This window comes from Gigantopelta aegis, chromosome 9 (assembly GCF_016097555.1).
Source record: "Gigantopelta aegis isolate Gae_Host chromosome 9, Gae_host_genome, whole genome shotgun sequence".
NCBI classification, from domain to species: Eukaryota; Metazoa; Mollusca; class Gastropoda; order Neomphalida; family Peltospiridae; genus Gigantopelta; species Gigantopelta aegis.
In genome coordinates, this window is record NC_054707.1 from 7,383,131 (window position 1) to 7,401,258 (window position 18,128).

The 18,128-nt window shown below is 37.5% G+C and overlaps 1 long non-coding RNA gene across 1 annotated transcript in view; it reads right to left on the reverse strand.

The window, feature by feature from the left end:
• Nucleotides 1-17,917, reverse strand: part of LOC121380903 — a 165,850-nt gene extending 147,933 nt beyond the window's left edge. Inside the window, exon 1 of the long non-coding RNA XR_005959017.1 lies at nucleotides 16,677-17,917. This is a non-coding gene — a long non-coding RNA (uncharacterized LOC121380903). The remainder of the gene's footprint in view (nucleotides 1-16,676) is intronic.
• Between the last annotated feature and the right edge of the window lie 211 nt (nucleotides 17,918-18,128).

Here is an 18,128-nt window from a genome sequence, read left to right on the forward strand (position 1 = left end):
ACCGTCGCTAGTTTAATTAGTTCCGTTACATTGCTTGGAATTTGAAGTCCCTTGAGGTGAACAGATTTGAAAAGTTATTGAGTTTGGATAATTCTAATGAAAAGGACTAACATGTGTTTATTATTTCTCATGGTGACCTTGACATTGTGAACACGAAGTTACGTTTGGTCTTGGTAAAGGGAAACAACTCGTCTCATTAAGTATATATTTATCCAGATATGTAACATAATTCGCTCTCTGTAGGAGATCGGACCACTGCCTTCAACAAACTGAAAATGCCCTTTATTAGAATTCTGTGACCCTCTCTTTACAAAATTCTGGATCCGCTCCTGCTATATATACACGTAACGGAGATATCACTGTTAGCAGTCAGAAACACGGAAATAACGTTTAAATGCTTCTTTATTGATCAAAGTAATGCGCATTGCCGACATTTGACAGCAGGACATCACGTTCGTAACAAAACGCTTAACTATATAATATGCTTCGCTTGCTTGATCAAACATTTATCAGTCCTTAAATTGTTAGTTTACTTTCATTTCCAGTGATTTAATGCAACACTGAAGAAAACCCAACCCATGCGTGAAAACCAGGCTAGTCCGAATATGGTCAGTTTGTAAAACCGAAGGTGTTACGAAGTTTGTCGAATTCAAGGGACGTCACTCTACAACACAAGTGAAAACGTTATGGTTGCATGGTACCAAAAAAGAGAGTTCCGTGTCGAATATTTACGGAGTGGAAACAGCTATGGCTGTGATAGTAATATGTGACATCGATTATTTGTGCAAATACTATTATCGATTGACAATAAAGAAATACATTTTTATTTGTTATACAGTTGTTATGCAGTATACCAGAAACTAATGCAGGGTACCCTCAAACACGGAATTGCAATTTTCAGCAAAAAGGAAGTTGCTAATAAGAAACATTAATTAAATCTCTTAAATGGTATGCGACCCCTTATTTTCTTGAAGGTAGATTAGATGTGAGGTGCCAGACATTTTATTAATATACTTCCTGGGTGTGTCTGCTTATATCAGTGTTATTAGTAAACGTTAACATTATCGGCAATGGGAATTGATTTGATCTATTAGAAACTAATAACACATGGGTTGTTAACACACGAATGTGTGTTAACAATTTCATGACATACGACTGGCTGCTCCTAGGTGATGACCAGGTCACTAGTGCCAAGCAGCCATTGAAAAGCAACACGGTGGAAATAGATTACATTGTGACGTATAGTTAACCTGACAATCATGTGTCTGTGACGCGTAAGTTCGCTACAAGTGCAACGGCTGTAAATAACTTTTAGTCGAAAAAGATGTTAAAATTTGCTTAAAACCTGGTTTTTGCGGATATGTAAGAAATAGAATAATACATTCGTGTCCGTTAGATACCATTTATCTCACAACTCGTTTAAAAACGTATCAAACTCTCTTTCGCTCGTTAGATACATTTTAAAATAACTCGTTGTGTGATAAATGGTATCAAACGGCCACTCATGTATTATTCTCTATATCTGTGCCGGGTCATCCAGAGACCGGACCCAGACCCATGGTAGACATGTCTGAAACCTTAGTGGTATAGGGGCATGATAAAATAGTTCACGCTCACGCAATCATTTATAAATAATAAAGTTAAAATTCGCATATAATCGGTGCATTTTGACGCTCACCCACAAAGATTAATGTGTTGTGTAAAACTAAATACAAATACATGTACTTTACTAATATTCTTTGGCTTAGAGAGGGCCTATATCTGTCTTTCTATCTCTCTCGTTGTGCTCCAGTGGTGTCATTAAACAAAACACACAAATAACATTCTATCACTCTCCTTTTCTATTTCTTTTATATTGGGGGCCAACCCACTGGGGGGGGGGAGCAACCCACACTGTGTGCGTATGTATGTATGTATGTATGTATGTCTGATTTTATAAAATTTAATAATTTAAAAAAAAAAAAGGTTTGATTAGAGGGCATGGCCCCCGCGGCCCTCCTCGTTACGCCACTGCTCCCTCCCATTTCTTTCTCTATGCATCTATTTCCGTATACCATGTCTAATGCCATATAACCATAAATAAAATGTGTTGAGTGCGTCGTTATATAAAACATTTCTTTCTTTCTATCTCCGAATCTCCGCTGTCTGTCTGTCTGTCTCTCTCTGTCTCTGTCTGTCTGTCTCTGTCTGTTTGTCTGTCTCTGTCCCTCTCTCTGTCTCTCCGTCTCTCTCTCTCTCCTTCTCCTCTCTCTCTCTCTCTCTCTCTCTCTCTCTCTCTCTTCTTTCTGTTTCTTTGTCCGTCTGTCTATCTGTTTTCGTCACTCTTTCTCCCTCTCCATCTCCCAATCTCTCTGGCATTTTAAAAGTATTAATTTAATTGTAAACCTAAACCTACATAATATGTTTCGAATTAGACTCACTAAAATAAACATTAATATGGATACCAGATGTCGTAACTCTGCGATAAAGTCATATCTGAGAGAAAACACGAATATATTAAAGAGATAAAAATGGTACATCAACGATATAAAGTTACCGCGACGTATTGATTTAAGGTGCAAGGGAGCTCTTGCACTTGATTATTAAAATTATAGAAATACTCATTAAAATTCTGTCTAAAGCTATCTGCGATTTGAATATGTTCGAAAACAGAATCCTTTTATCAGGAGTCCCAACCTTCCAATGCTAATGTTGTGTATACTGATACATTCCACATATCTTTGGCTTGTCTACGAGTGTTTCTCAATATGTAAGAATGAAATTTAATTTCGGGCGGGACGTAGACCAGTGGTAAAGCACTCGCTTGATGCACCGTCAGTTTAGGATCGATCCCTATTGGGCCATTTCTCCTTCCAGACAGTGCACCACGACTGGTATATCAAAGGCCGTGTTATGTGCTATCCTGTCTTTGGGCTGGGGCATATAAAAGATCCCATGCTACTTATAAAACGGGTTTCCTTTCTAAGATTTCTATGTCAAAATTACCAAATGTGTGAAATCCATTAGCCGATGATAAATAAAATAATAGTGGTATCGTTAAACACTTTTCACATTTCTGAAGCTTGTCCTCGAGCCTGTTTTCAGCAGGTATGATTCAAATTTAATGTTATCCTACCGAGTAACAGCGATGTTCATATAAATATATATGCACGGTAAAAAAAAAAAAAAAAAAAAAAAAAAAAAAAGGAGAAGAAATACCCTTAAAAAATCCTCGGACTAATACTAACGTTGAAACGCAGTTACGTCTAATATGACTGTTCACCAGTCAATTACAGCGCGTTAACTTCCGTTGCCGCTCGAGTGGTTGTCTCACCTTGTCGACCGGTTCTCGTCTGGAGGTTAACTGACATAATGTCCCACGATTAGCGGCGTAACAGATCTGTCCTTACACACCTGAGGCAATTTCAGGAAGACGAGTCTTCGCGATCGCTCTCTAGACTGGTTTTTGCGACTAATGTTAAATGTACGTGGTATGATAGAACGCGATGGTACCAGTCAAATTGATCGCGAGCGCCCGCATTCCTGAACACATCTTCAGATCAGTGCTTGTAGAGACCACTGACATAACATAACCGGCCTCGGTGGCGCAATGTTTAAGCCATCGGACTATAGGCTGGTAGGTACATGGTTCGTAGCCCGGTACCGGCTCCAACCCAGAGCGAGTTCTTACGGGCTCAATGGGTAGGTGTAAGGCCACTACACCCTCTTCTTTCTCACTAACAACTAACCAACTAACAACTAACCCACTGTCCTAGACAGACAACCCAGATAGCTGAGATGTGTGCCCACGACAGCGTGCTTGAACCTTAATTGGATTATAAGCACGAAAATAAGTTGAAATGAATGACATAACATTATCAGTTAAAGTTTGTTTTGTTTAACGACACCACTAGAGCACACTGATTTATTAATCATCGGCTAATTGGTGTCAAACATTTGGTATTTGGTAATTCCGACATATTGTCTTAGAGAGGAGACCCGCTACATTTTTTCATTAGTCGCAAGGGATCTTTATATGCACTTCCCCACAGACAGGAAAGCACACACAACCGTGTACTGGTTGGGACGGGGAAAAAACTGTCAAAGAATGGGTCCATTGAGGTGATTCGATCCTGGGAACTCAAACACTTCAGGCTAGCTCTCTACCGACTGAGCAAAACCCCACCCCAGGAGTATAGAGAGCTGGTCGCTATGCAAGGTGTCCTGTATATCAGTTTCTACTATACGTACTTCTCAAACTTTAATTTGTTATTTGAGAAATGTGTTTGTGTCATTCATGGTATCCGGTATATCAGGTTCGACTGTGCGTATTTCTCAAACTTCAGTTTGCTGTTTGAGAAATGTGTTGTTGTTATTCAACATGTCCTGTATATCAGGTTCGACTGTGCGTATTTCTCAAACTTCAATTTGCTATTTGAGAAATATGTTGTTGTTATTCAACATGTCCTGTATATCAGGTTCGACTGTGCGTATTTCTCAAACTTCAATTTGCTATTTGAGAAATATGTTGTTGTTATTCAACATGTCCTGTATATCAGGTTCGACTGTGCGTATTTCTCAAACTTCAATTTGCTGTTTGCCAAATGTTTTTGTGTTCTCTGACAGATCTGAGGTGCATATCGTTTACATCTTTATCAAGAATCACTTAGCAAACTCTTCCACATCTGTCAGACGTGTTCAAAGGGTCAGTTAGTCTGTGCTTCTCGTTTCTTTCCCGGCCATTTAAAGAGTACATTCCTGTTTGCCAGTTCACTGCACGTGGAAATAAATATTGTTTAAATCGCATTCCAGAATGCGCTGCCAATGTATCATACTCCCAACTACCCGGTTGTTGGTTGTTACGAGTGGGATGGGGAGGAACACTTTTTGTTGTTATAGTTATAGTTTGTTTTGTTTAACGACACCATTGGGAAAAATTGATGTATTAATCATTGGCTATTGGATGTCAAACATTTTGTAATTCTGACATATATTCTCGAGGAAAGCTGTTACATTGTTCAGTTAGTAGGAAGTGATATTTTATATGTATCATCACACAGACAGGATAGTACATATCAGGGCCTTTAATATACCAGTTGTGGTGCACTGACTAAAATGAGAAATAGCCAAATCGGGATCGAACCTAGATAGATCGTGCATCAGGCGAACGCTTTACCACTGAGCTACGTTTCGCCCTTATTGCTATAGCTGCTATTGTTGCTGATGATTTCTTTTTAATCGGAGGGGAGGATGGTATGTTTTTATTCGTTGTTTTAACTGCCAGACTTAAAATAACTGACCCTCATTATTTTCTGCATGGAATCGTTTATATCAGTAGAATTCCGTTTTTAACCGAACGTTCGATCTGCGCGTAATATAAAACGAGAAGAGAGAGAGAAAAAACCACCTACAAAAACAACACAACTATGATCTGTATTCATCTGCTAATCAGCTAAGGATGATTGCGATATCAGCGTGTGTCGAGTAAAACGCTTCTTTCAGCTTGTCCACTTGCCAGATCGTCACGGAGCACTTGGATATGCACATCCGCTAAGTAAACATTTTACCAAAGTCTTAGCCGAGAACATCTCCAAATCTGTTTTATTGGATTCCCCATGATATTAAAACGAAACCTTTGTTACATGACGAAATTACCAATTTTCCATTAAGACGATACAGGAAAACTGCCACTCGTCTTTGGAAGCGTAATGGGCCTGGGGGGGAAGTCGATCATTAAAAGAGACGTATTTTTATTCCGATCGACAGAGAAGCACAATTTCAGTAAAAAGGTTGGCATTAACATTGCTAGACATATGCATAGACGAAGAAGCCCTTTTGCTGGAAGAGTATTTTTGCAGCCGTTTGTGCGATGAACGTTTTTTTTTTTAATTTTTTTTTTTTAAGGGTTTAAAAATGTCTGTATCGACTGGTACTCGGTGAACGACCTAACCACTGGACTCCCCTCTAAGGATAAATAACGATTTGGTACACAGTCAGAGACGGAATTACAAAGTGATTCCCATCAATACTGGACTCATTTAAAGACGAGCGCGGCTGTGCTTGAGAAGGTATGTCGTGGGGGAGGAGATGGACAAAGTGGGACGGAGCGAGGATTTTCTCTGGAAGATAATCGTTATGAAGACTGAGTCATGATCAGAAGGCTACCTCAACTGGGCTTTTTGCGCCTCATATCAGATGACTGTCATGCCATAGAAGCCGATGGTATCAGTCAAATTGTCCGCGGGCGCTCGGCCACGTGAACTCGTCCCTGGCGTCAGTAGCGAGCCGCTGACAGTATGTTTTTACAGATAGAAATGAATACTACCACTCTCCCCCCACAAGGCCGCCCTTCATGCCAAGGATAAAGTAGATTTTTTTCAGTCCCAAGGCATCGGATAATGACAAACATTGGAGTGGAGACATTTATTAAATAGCAATAATCAAATTGAGTCGTACTCAAACAATGTCGAGATAACATTGTGATGGATTATATGAGCTACATTACTGTGAACGTTCCAGATAACATTGTGATGGATTATATGAGCTACATTACTGTGAGCGTTCCAGATAATTGGTCAAAGAAGAAAACAAATGATCAATTCAAATGTATATGTTGTTCGCCTCTAATGTCATATTCAAAAACATATCTCACACTCTGTACAAGATAGAGTGTAAATGAAGTTTTGGACATAGACGTGACTATCCCTGTGAATCACGGAGGAGTGGGGTGTGGTGTTATGATTTTCTGTACATCACGGAGGGGTGGGGTGTGATGTTATGATTTCCTTTGAATCACGGAGGGGTGGGGTGCGATGTTATGATTTTCTGTAAATCACGGTTTTGTCCTCACTTTCCGGACGAAATGTTGCATGAGTAGACATTTTAACAGCGTTTCTTCTTCTTGTTTTTTTTTTTGTTTTGTTTTTTTGGGAGGGGGGGTGGGGGGGGGATTGGGGGGATTGTTGTTTTTCATTCCATTCTCTAGCGTATTGTGTCACACGCATAACATTCGGTAACAAAAACCATATGCGGGGATGCCATGAAGTAACACCTTTCTTTTTTTTATTTATTTATTTATTTATTTATTTTAGAACGTCGCTGCGGCAAAAAAAAAAAAAAAAAAAATCCGAATGCGACATCAGATCGCGTCTGCTCGCAGCCAGCGTTGGAAGAGACGAATTTATCATTGCGCAATAAGTGTCACTAACCCACTCGACTGACGATGAAATAAGACGGCCACGTGTCGCAAGCGGACAGAAAGCGTTACTTAATATACTTCACTTGGAGTCAGGGTGTCGGGTTTACGGAGTGTACTGTCCTACGTTCAATATCCTTTACTGTGGAAGCAGTTTCAAATGTTTTTGTTCACTAATTTAAGCGCACGTTAAATGCAACTGTCTGTCTGAGTACAGATATTCACGCTCAAACTCTACCGGCGATATCAATGCACTTTTATTCGGCGTCTCCGTTCTGTTGAAACGTGGTGCAGTGCTTTTCATATTAAACTGCTCATTAGACAAAAAAAAAAAAAAAAAAACTTTTGCTTTGTATTTTTTTTTTTTCATCCATTAAAGGCATTTGTAGGAGATATCGCAGGCACTATGATTTGCGATATCTTTTCTTATAATCTTGATTGGTCAAATTTTAATCACAAGACAATGTTTTGTTACGTCACTGTGTTTGTTTCAGCGCTAAATTAGTGACGTCACTACCGCTGACTTTCAACCCACATTACTGACATTGTTTACAACTGTCGCAAATGAAAAGAATGATAATGGATGATAAAAAGAATGCACTGTCGGCAAGCCTCGGTTTTCATACTTTTATCAACTCATGCTGATAAATTATGATATCACAAGACACTCGGGGAGTATCCTCTATGTATTGATGCATTAATATTGTCGTTGTATTGATACATTAATATCGTCGCTGTGTTGATACATTAATATTGTCGCTGTATTGATGCATTAATATTGTTGCTGTGTTAATACATTAATATCGTCGCTGTGTTGATACACTAATATTGTTGCTGTGTTGATACATTAATATTGTCGCTGTGTTAATACATTAATATTGTATCTGTATTGATGCATTAATATTGTCGCTGGGTTGATGCATTAATATTGTCACTGTATTGATACATTAATATCGTTGCTGTGTTGATACACTAATATTGTTGGAGTGTTGATGCATTAATATTGTCGCTGTATTGATACATTAATATTGTTAATATTTTGATACATTAATATTGTCTCTGTATTGATACATTAATATTTTTAATATTTTAATACATTAATATTGTCGCTGTATTAATATATAAACATAAATAAATAGTGTCACTGCATTGATACATTAATATTGTCGCTGTATTGATACATTAATATTGTCGCTGTATTGATACATTGATATTGTTAATATTTTGATACGTTAATATTTTGATACATTAATATTGTCGCTGTATTGATATATAAACATAAATAAATAGTGTCACTGCATTGATACATTAATATTGTCTCTGTATTGATACATTAATATTGTTAATATTTTGATACATTAATATTGTCGCTGTATTGATATATAAACATAAATAAATAGTGTCACTGCATTGATACATTAATATTGTCGCTGCATCGATACATTAATATTGTCGCTGTGTTGATACATTAATATTGTCGCTGCATTGATACATTAATATTATCGCTGTATTGTTAGGCAAAACTAAAAGAAGAAGAATCTTTTACCAAAGTCTAGCAATAAGTTTTATGCATGGTAGCTCCGCGGGTGGTTTTATTGTTTTATATGTATGATTGGATTAGTTAAAATGATGTGGTACTCTTCAAACAGATTCTAGTTTTAATATACATTGGAGGATTATACTTATGAATAAGTGATTACGAGTACGGTGTGCCAAAGTAATTACGTTTTGTGACTGTTGCAATTAAATTTTAAAATTTGTTTTGCAAATTTGCTTATTTTGTTTAACGACACCATTAGAGTACATTGATTTATTAATCATATGCTATTGGATGTCAAACATTTGGTAATTTTGACATATAGTCTTAGAGAGGAAACCAGCTTTAGTTTTCCATTAGTAGCAAGGACTCTTTTATATGCATCATCCCATAGGCAGGATAGCACATACCACGGCATTTAATATAACAGTCGTGGTGCACTGGCTGGAACAAGAAATAGCCCAATGGGCCCACCGACGGGTGTCAATCCCAAACCGACCGCGCATCAAGCGAGCGCTTTACCACTGGGCTACGTCCCGCCCCTGTCGCAAATGAATAATATAAATGAATTATATTTTGTACTCATATATTCTGAGTTCTGCGAATTAATATATCTTGTGAGTCGTAAACTATTAATATGTGGCGGATGTGTGAAAAACATTATCTTCCCCCAGGGCCGGATCCAGGAAATATTTTAGGGGAATCTAAGGGAAAAGTGGGCACATGATCGATTTGTGAAAAAAAGGCAACCTAATGAAATATTTAAAAAATAATAATAAATTTTGAAAAACAGAAAAAGAGACACTTGAATATATTTTGGGACGAGTCTCCCCCTGGATCCACCTTTGTTCCACCCAAACCCTCGATCCTTTGTAATAGTATATTTACACTGCCACCAAGACTAGCTAGATGGAGAGATAAAACGGGAAACAACAAATTACAAATCTGGCCAACTGTAATGAGAATATGGATTATAAAATAAGCTCTGCTTCCGGTGTTTGACTCGAAAAATTAGGTACGAAACCTGTTTCCGCCATTCAGCGAGCTATTTTCTACTACACACCACGATAGCATTTACTTCGGTAAAGTTAATCCAGTTTCTTCGGTGCAATACAGGACAGCAAACACCACAATCATTATCCATGCAATATGCCGAACTTCTTTTAGACCTGATAGTATGGAGTTAAAATATATAAAAAAATAATAATAAATTAAAAAATTAAAGTTTGAAGAAAATAAATATTGACAAGAATGCACTATTTTAAGTCTTTAACAATGAAATGTTGTTGTTACTATATTTACTAATATTTAAAAAAATTAATTAATATACATTTTTATGTACTTCGTATCAGAGTTTCAAAAAATGACATTTTCAAAACACAGTTTTTATGTATGACTACACGATCAATTTTGATAAACATTTGAAAATATATCAATAAGTGCGAAGTATCTAACGGTCGAATATCAGATGTGTGGCATTGTCCTTCTGTGAAATCTAGACAGCTTTGTAAAAATATATCAATAAGTGCTAAGTATCTAACGGTCGAATATCAGATGTGTGGCATTGTCCTTCTGTGAAATCTAGACAGCTTTGTAAAAATATACCAATAAGTGCGAAGTATCTAACGGTCGAATATCAGATGTGTTGCATTGTCCTTCTGTGAAATCTAGACAGCTTTGTAAAAATATACCAATAAGTGCGAAGTATCTAACGGTCGAATATCAGATGTGTTGCATTGTCCTTCTGTGAAATCTAGACAGCTTTGTAAAAATATATCAATAAGTGCGAAGTATCTAACGGTCGAATATCAGATGTGTTGCATTGTCCTTCTGTGAAATCTAGACAGCTTTGTAAAAATATATCAATAAGTGCGAAGTATCTAACGGTCGAATATCAGATGTGTGGCATTGTCCTTCTGTGAAATCTAGACAGCTTTGTAAAAATATATCAATAAGTGCGAAGTATCTAACGGTCGAATATCAGATGTGTGGCATTGTCCTTCTGTGAAATCTAGACAGCTTTGTAAAAATATATCAATAAGTGCAATAAGTGCGAAGTATCTAACGGTCGAATATCAGATGTGTGGCATTGTCCTTCTGTGAAATCTAGACAGCTTTGTAAAAATATATCCAATAAGTACGAAGTATCTAACGGTCGAATATCAGATGTGTTGCATTGTCCTTCTGTGAAATCTAGACAGCTTTGTAAAAATATATCAATAAGTGCGAAGTATCTAACGGTCGAATATCAGATATGTGTGCATTGTCCTTCTGTGAAATCTAGACAGCTTTGTAAAAATATATCAATAAGTGCGAAGTATCTAACGGTCGAATATCAGATGTGTGGCATTGTCCTTCTGTGAAATCTAGACAGCTTTGTAAAAATATATCAATAAGTGCGACGAAGTATCTAACGGTCGAATATCAGATGTGTTGCATTGTCCTTCTGTGAAATCTAGACAGCTTTGTAAAAATATATCAATAAGTGCGAAGTATCTAACGGTCGAATATCAGATGTGTGGCATTGTCCTTCTGTGAAATCTAGACAGCTTTGTAAAAATATATCAATAAGTGCGAAGTATCTAACGGTCGAATATCAGATGTGTTGCATTGTCCTTCTGTGAAATCTAGACAGCTTTGTAAAAATATATCAATAAGTGCGAAGTATCTAACGGTCGAATATCAGATGTGTGGCATTGTCCTTCTGTGAAATCTAGACAGCTTTGTAAAAATATATCAATAAGTGCGAAGTATCTAACGGTCGAATATCAGATGTGTGGCATTGTCCTTCTGTGAAATCTAGACAGCTTTGTAAAAATATATCAATAAGTGCGAAGTATCTAACGGTCGAATATCAGATGTGTGGCATTGTCCTTCTGTGAAATCTAGACAGCTTTGTAAAAATATATCAATAAGTGCGAAGTATCTAACGGTCGAATATCAGATGTGTTGTATTGTCCTTCTGTGAAATCTAGACAGCTTTGTAAATAAGGAAGGAAAAGGAGGGAAATGTTTTATTTAACGACGCACTCAACACATTTTATTTATGGTTATATGGCGTCAGACATATTGTTAAGGACCACACAGATTCTGAGAGAGGAAATCCGCTGTCGCCACTTCATGGGCTATTTTTTTCAGTTAGCAGCAAGGGATCGTTTATATGCACCATCCCACAGACAGGATAGCACATACCACGGCCTTTGATATGCCAGTCGTGGTGCATATAGCCCAAAAATAGCCCAATGGGCCCATCGACGGGGATCGATCCCAAACCGACCGTGCATCAAGCGAGCGCTTTACCACTGGGCTACGTCCCGCCCCTGTTTTGTAAAAAAAAGTATGTAATGCCAAGCCCCTTTGGATGTGAAGATATTTTTTATTCATATTTACATGACAATTAATTAAGTAGCACTTGAATTGTATGATAGGCGCCTAGAAGTATTTGTGTATGCCGAGCATTAATTTTAGTGTTTTGTATCCATAAAGTGTGCAAAATTATTTGCGAAATATAAGCTACATGGTAAAATGTATATATATATATTGTTTTACAGTTCAAAACACAAAGTTGGCACTGTTCTGCTGAGAGCTGATTCCGCGGGCTTAGACCTCTGGCGATTCCTCGTTACGCTCATTTTGTGACATGTCTGTCAAAATAGACTTATTATAAGACAGGAATCGCACACAGACGGTACTAAAGTACAGATTATGCTATCACAACATGAGATATCTCTACCGACATTTGTAGGGAAGTGGTCACGTCAATTCACCAAGGATAATCATCGCACGTTTATTTTAAACGTTAGTGAGAATCTAAAAGACTGGGTTAAACAAAACAAAACAACAGCAGCAGCAGCAACAACAACAACAATGATAACAACAATAATAACAACAACAACAACAAAACAACAGCAACAGCAATAACTTGAGTAAATATGCATAATTATTTATGTCTGAAAAAATATGTGTGTTTCCTGAACCTTGCCGAATAATATTTGTATGAATTTCGTTTAATATTTATTTTTACTATATTCACCTCTGCGGGTCCAGATATGTAATATGTGTATACTCTTTACACCTACATAATAATTTTGAGAAAAAAATACACACACACAGACACACTCACACACTCACACACACATACATACATACACACATACATACATACATACATATTGGCTTCTAATGGATATATACGTACACATACACGTAGAACGCTTGCCTGAGATAGTTGGGTCGGATAATCGAACCTTTTCGGCGAACGTTAGCTTTCGTTTTCTACTCGTCCCAACCAGTTCCCCCACGTTTGGTATATCAAAGGCCTATGTGCTGCCCTGAATGTGGAAAAGTACATACACAAATGATTCCTTACAGCTATTGAAACAAGAAAATGTAACGTCATTCCTCCGCAGACTACATGTCACAATGACCAAATGTTTGACATCCAACAATCGATGATTAATAAATCAATGTATCCCCTAACGGTGTCATTAACCAGAAAGACTACGTGTCACAATTACCAAATGTTGTTTAATAAATCAATGTGTACTCTAGCTGTATCGTTAAACAAAACAACCTTCAGCTTTTTAACTGTGATACTTTTTCATCCGAGTAACAGCTCCACTTGATGACTGAACGCACAACCCTTTGGGAAGACGTAATGCAACTAAACCTGACCTTTCTTTCTGCGGTCCCTACAGTCTAACCTTTGTCCTTAACAGATATCCCAGGTGGCTGAAATGTGTCTCCCAGGGTACCGTACTTGAACCGTAATTTGACACAAAGACGATTATAGATTAAAATGAAATATGAGAAACTTTGCGTCTTCATCGCTGTACATTATAATGATTTCGGTTTCATGTCGTACATGATGTTTTCAGTTTCATGTTCGTTTAGAACAGCTCATTCAGGGCTTCTTAAATTTCACATATGGCTCATGAAGATCAAATTCCTTCGAATTAATAAATGATCAATGAATCATTTTATTTATTTATTTGTAAATATACTCAAGTTCTTCATACACTTACTGTTTTTGTCTCAATTCGTTTTTCTCGTTCTTTTATGCTTATCATTGTTTATGTGTAATTCGGGTGGGTTTTTTGTGTGTTTTTTATCTGACTATGATACAAGACGTTTGTGTTATAAGGTAGGTTATTTCCTTTTATAATTTGAAATATTTTGTTTACTTTAATTTAAGACTTATCTTTACTTTAATTTTAGATTTATCTTGAGGTTGTGCCATGTATGTCTTAATACAGCAGACATTTAGATTGCGTGTTTGTCGTCGGACGTTTACTACATACAGAGATAAGACATGACGGTCGAGGTAAAAACGAAATAAACACTGTTAAGATAATGTTGTTTTAAATGCTGTTTTATTTTACTAGATTCTGGTGCTATGTCCCCCCAAAAAGGTTGAAGCAGGCTGTCGTGAACACACACCTCAGCTATCATAGCTGTCAGTCGGTGAGTGTGAGTTAGAAGAAGAATAAGTTTGTGTTGTTTAACGACACCACTAAAACACATTAATTTATTAATCATCGGATGTCAAACATTTGGTAATTTCGAAAAATAGTCTTAGAGAGGAAATCCGCTACATTTTTCCATTAGTAGCAAGAGATCATTTATATGCACCATCCCACAGACAGGATAGCACATACCACGGCCTTTGATGATGTACCAGTCGTGGTGTACTGGGTAGAACGAGAAATAGTTCAATGGGCCCACCGACGAGGATTGATCCAAGACCGACCGCGCATCAAGCGAGCACTTTACCAGTGGGCTAGGTCCCGCTACGTGAGAGTTAGAGGTTATATAAGAATCTCCTTGTTTCAGTCTGGAACACTCGATTTATTGTAAACTCATTTTAAAATGTCACAAGATTGCAGAGCCCAAAAGCTGCGTATATATTTACAGCACTGGACCTAAAAATATTGACAAAATTACACAAATGTGAATCATTGTTTTAGTTTTAAAATTGTTTGCAATAAAAAGAGTATTTCGAATGGAACAAAAATGATACTTTTATATAAAATAGTTCAGTAGCCTTACATCTACCCGTTACGTCGTTAAATCTCGCCCTGGGTGGGAGCCGGTACTGGGGTGCGATCTCAGTATCTACCAGCCTTACTGTACATGATACCAGTAGGACTACAGCTGTCTAGTAGGCATAGACGACGAAACGATAGAATGAAAAATATTCGTCTAAATGATGTTGGGCGGTCAAACAGCATACGTTATGCACAGTGGTGTTTTTCGATCTTATAGTATGATGTTAAATATGACTTGGTACAAAACTCAACCCGATATACAACACAAAATTTCTACATAGTTTTAGTTGAGCCTGTATTTTATTTTTAATTATGAATTCTGTCCACGGCTGTTTGGGCTTACTGATCCTGACCGACACGTTAAAAGAAACCAACCTTATTCTAGAACCTTCGTTTGGTTTCGTATAAAATTATTTTGAGCTACTGCAAACACAACGACAAGAAACACGTTCGATTTGTCAAAATTGATAATTAAAGCAAACATCTGTAAGCAACGTGTAAGTTAATGGTAAAACGCCGGTAACAGCTGCAACTATTGTACACTACCTGACAATTGGTCAGCCGTTTTGAAGTTCGCACAATAAGTGACATACATCACTGTTGCGGCAGATGGAACTGCCGACAACTTAAAGTAAAGTAAAATTTGTTTTATGTAACGACAGCACTAGAGCACATTGATTAATTAATCATCAGCTATTAGATGTTTTGATAATTCTGACTCGTAGTCAACAGAGGAAACCCGCTACATTTTTCCTAATGCAGCGAGGGATCTTTTATATGCATTTTCTCACAGACAGGAAAGCACATACCACGGCCTTTGACCAATTGTGGTGACCGACAACTTAACGTCAGCGCCATGAAGTCCTGAATTGCACGTATCCCAACACTCATGTTCTTTCTACCACTCGGAAATATCTAGACAGAACACTCAATGTGTATGACTATCGATAGTATATAGATATCGGCACAGAACTCTCAGTTAACCAGAAAGAGTGAAACTCTGTAACAATACTTACAGAATCGTACAAAATCCCGATTGTAGAGAAAACACTCTGTAAGAGCGCAATAACATTTTTTGAAAATCTTTTAGGAAGTAAACAGAAGGCTTAACAGTGTTTTGTTACTCCGTGATTAAAACCAAATCCTGAAATAATGTCCTCCGGCCTGGTGTCCGAATGCTCAAAATTATTTCGTAGCCAAATATTGAAACTGAAGTTCCTATTGTATGAAAACATGGTTTGAGTGTTTTTTATTTTATATTGCATGGTAACAAAATACTGAAACTGGGATTTCCTATTGTATAAAATTATATGTTGAATTATATTTACCTCCGTCTAATAAGAAGAAGTGATTTTCTATTGCATAGTAACAAATACTGAAACCGTGATTACTATTGTATAAAAACTTATGTTGGTAAATGTTTTATTATTGTTCAATAAGAAGATACTGAAACTGAGATTTCCTAATTGTACTGAAACATGTTAATTGTTTTACTGTTGTATGATAAGAAGATACTAAAACTGAATTCGCACTGCATGGTAACAAAATAGTGACTCCCTATTGTATGGTAACAAAATAGTGAATCCCTATTGTATGGTAATAAATGTTGACTTTGTTTTTACTATTGCATCGTCAGGTTCAATTTCTTATTGCATAGTGATAAAATCTGAACTGTTGATCTCGAACAAAATGCTGAAATTTGATGTTGCAAAATATTAAATTCTTATCGCATGGCAACAAAATTATTGTTAAGAATATGCTTCTTTTCTTCAGCAATGAGGCTATGCTGTAATCAGACCGTGTTGCCGTTAGTTCCAATGCATAATAACAAGATAATTAAAACAAATGCCTTGTCTGCTCCGAGAATCTGGAGGAAAAAAATGAATAATCATAACAGAAATATTTATTTTTCGCTTACCTTCAGCGGCAAGATCCAATTGGACACAAATCAGAAGTCATGTCATCGAATACATCTTCATAACAACATCGTCAGACATTTCACATTCACAACAACGTCGTGATGTACGTCTTAGTGAAAGCACGTCGTAAAATATTCTTAATAAAAGACCGTTGTGGATCAAGTCTTAGAGAACCCAAAGTCATCAACAACGTCGTGATGTACGTTTTAGTGAAAGCACGTCGTAAAATATTTTTAATAAAAGACCGTTGTGGATCAAGTCTTAGAGAACCCAAAGTCATCAACAACGTCTTAAAGAATAAAACAAACAATGTAGTGAACCTCGTCTTAACAATAACAACAACAACAAAACCACTGACAACGACGTCCAAGACAACGTTTCGGGCGAACTGGTGTATTTTCCTTTTCCTTCCAACAAAACTAACAAAACTAAAATCTTAAAACAAGTGGGACGATTTGGCTGTCATCACGTGACCAACAGTATCCAATTGAAAGGTTTCTGCGAACGACACTTACAGATGCATTTGGGTTTCTGCTGTCGACGACGTCCGAACCTTCACACACGAATGCGGCCGAGCGGCTCGGGACTCCGAGTTCTGGTATCATCAGCCGATTAATCTCTGCCACAATTACGTCCAGAGTCCAAAAGCCTGATCCCTCACACCAGGTGGAGCTCGGTCCGGAGGGACAACTCTCTCACTGCAGTGTCGTCCATTAATATTTTTCACTTTTCCTCTTCTTTTTTTTAGCAGACTTGAGAAGAAGACGATACGGTAGGTAGCGGGAAATTGCGCGAGACGGCTCGCGCAGTTTGGCGGGACGGTTTTATACCGCCTTGCTCCCAGTGTTGCCTATCGATCGCCACCATCCACAGTCTGAATGTTTTCGCCTGGATCTGTCGGAGGAGAAAGAGACGTTTTCACTCGATTTGGTCGGGCTTTGTCTTTTTCATTTCTGCACGGAGATCATAACCTAATTTGCGACGGCAATCAGCCCCCAAACTTCATGGCAACTATCCACCATGGTGAAGCTTGCTCGGTGATTCATAATCGATGGGGGACTGTCGCGGAGAATCTTATACAATCGAAAGGAGTCCCGTTTCCGTAATGTACTAGTGCACTGCATGATTAATGTTTAATTGTTTCAAAGCGAAGAACTGAAAACATAAACAAATTAAAAACAAAACGAACAAGACAAACAAAACTCAAGGAAAACGTATTGGCAAAAGGGAGTTCGTTAGTACTCCCACCCCCAGATTCTCCTTCTGGTGGCGCGCCATTGACCATAAGCTCATCTCCATCTGTCGCAATATGATTTTTTTTCTGATATTCTGTGAAATCTTTTGTCATTTGACACGGGCGTAGGAAGTTGCCAAAAGATAGGTGTGTGTGTGGCATACACACACACACATACATACATACATACATACATACATACACATACATGTATAAA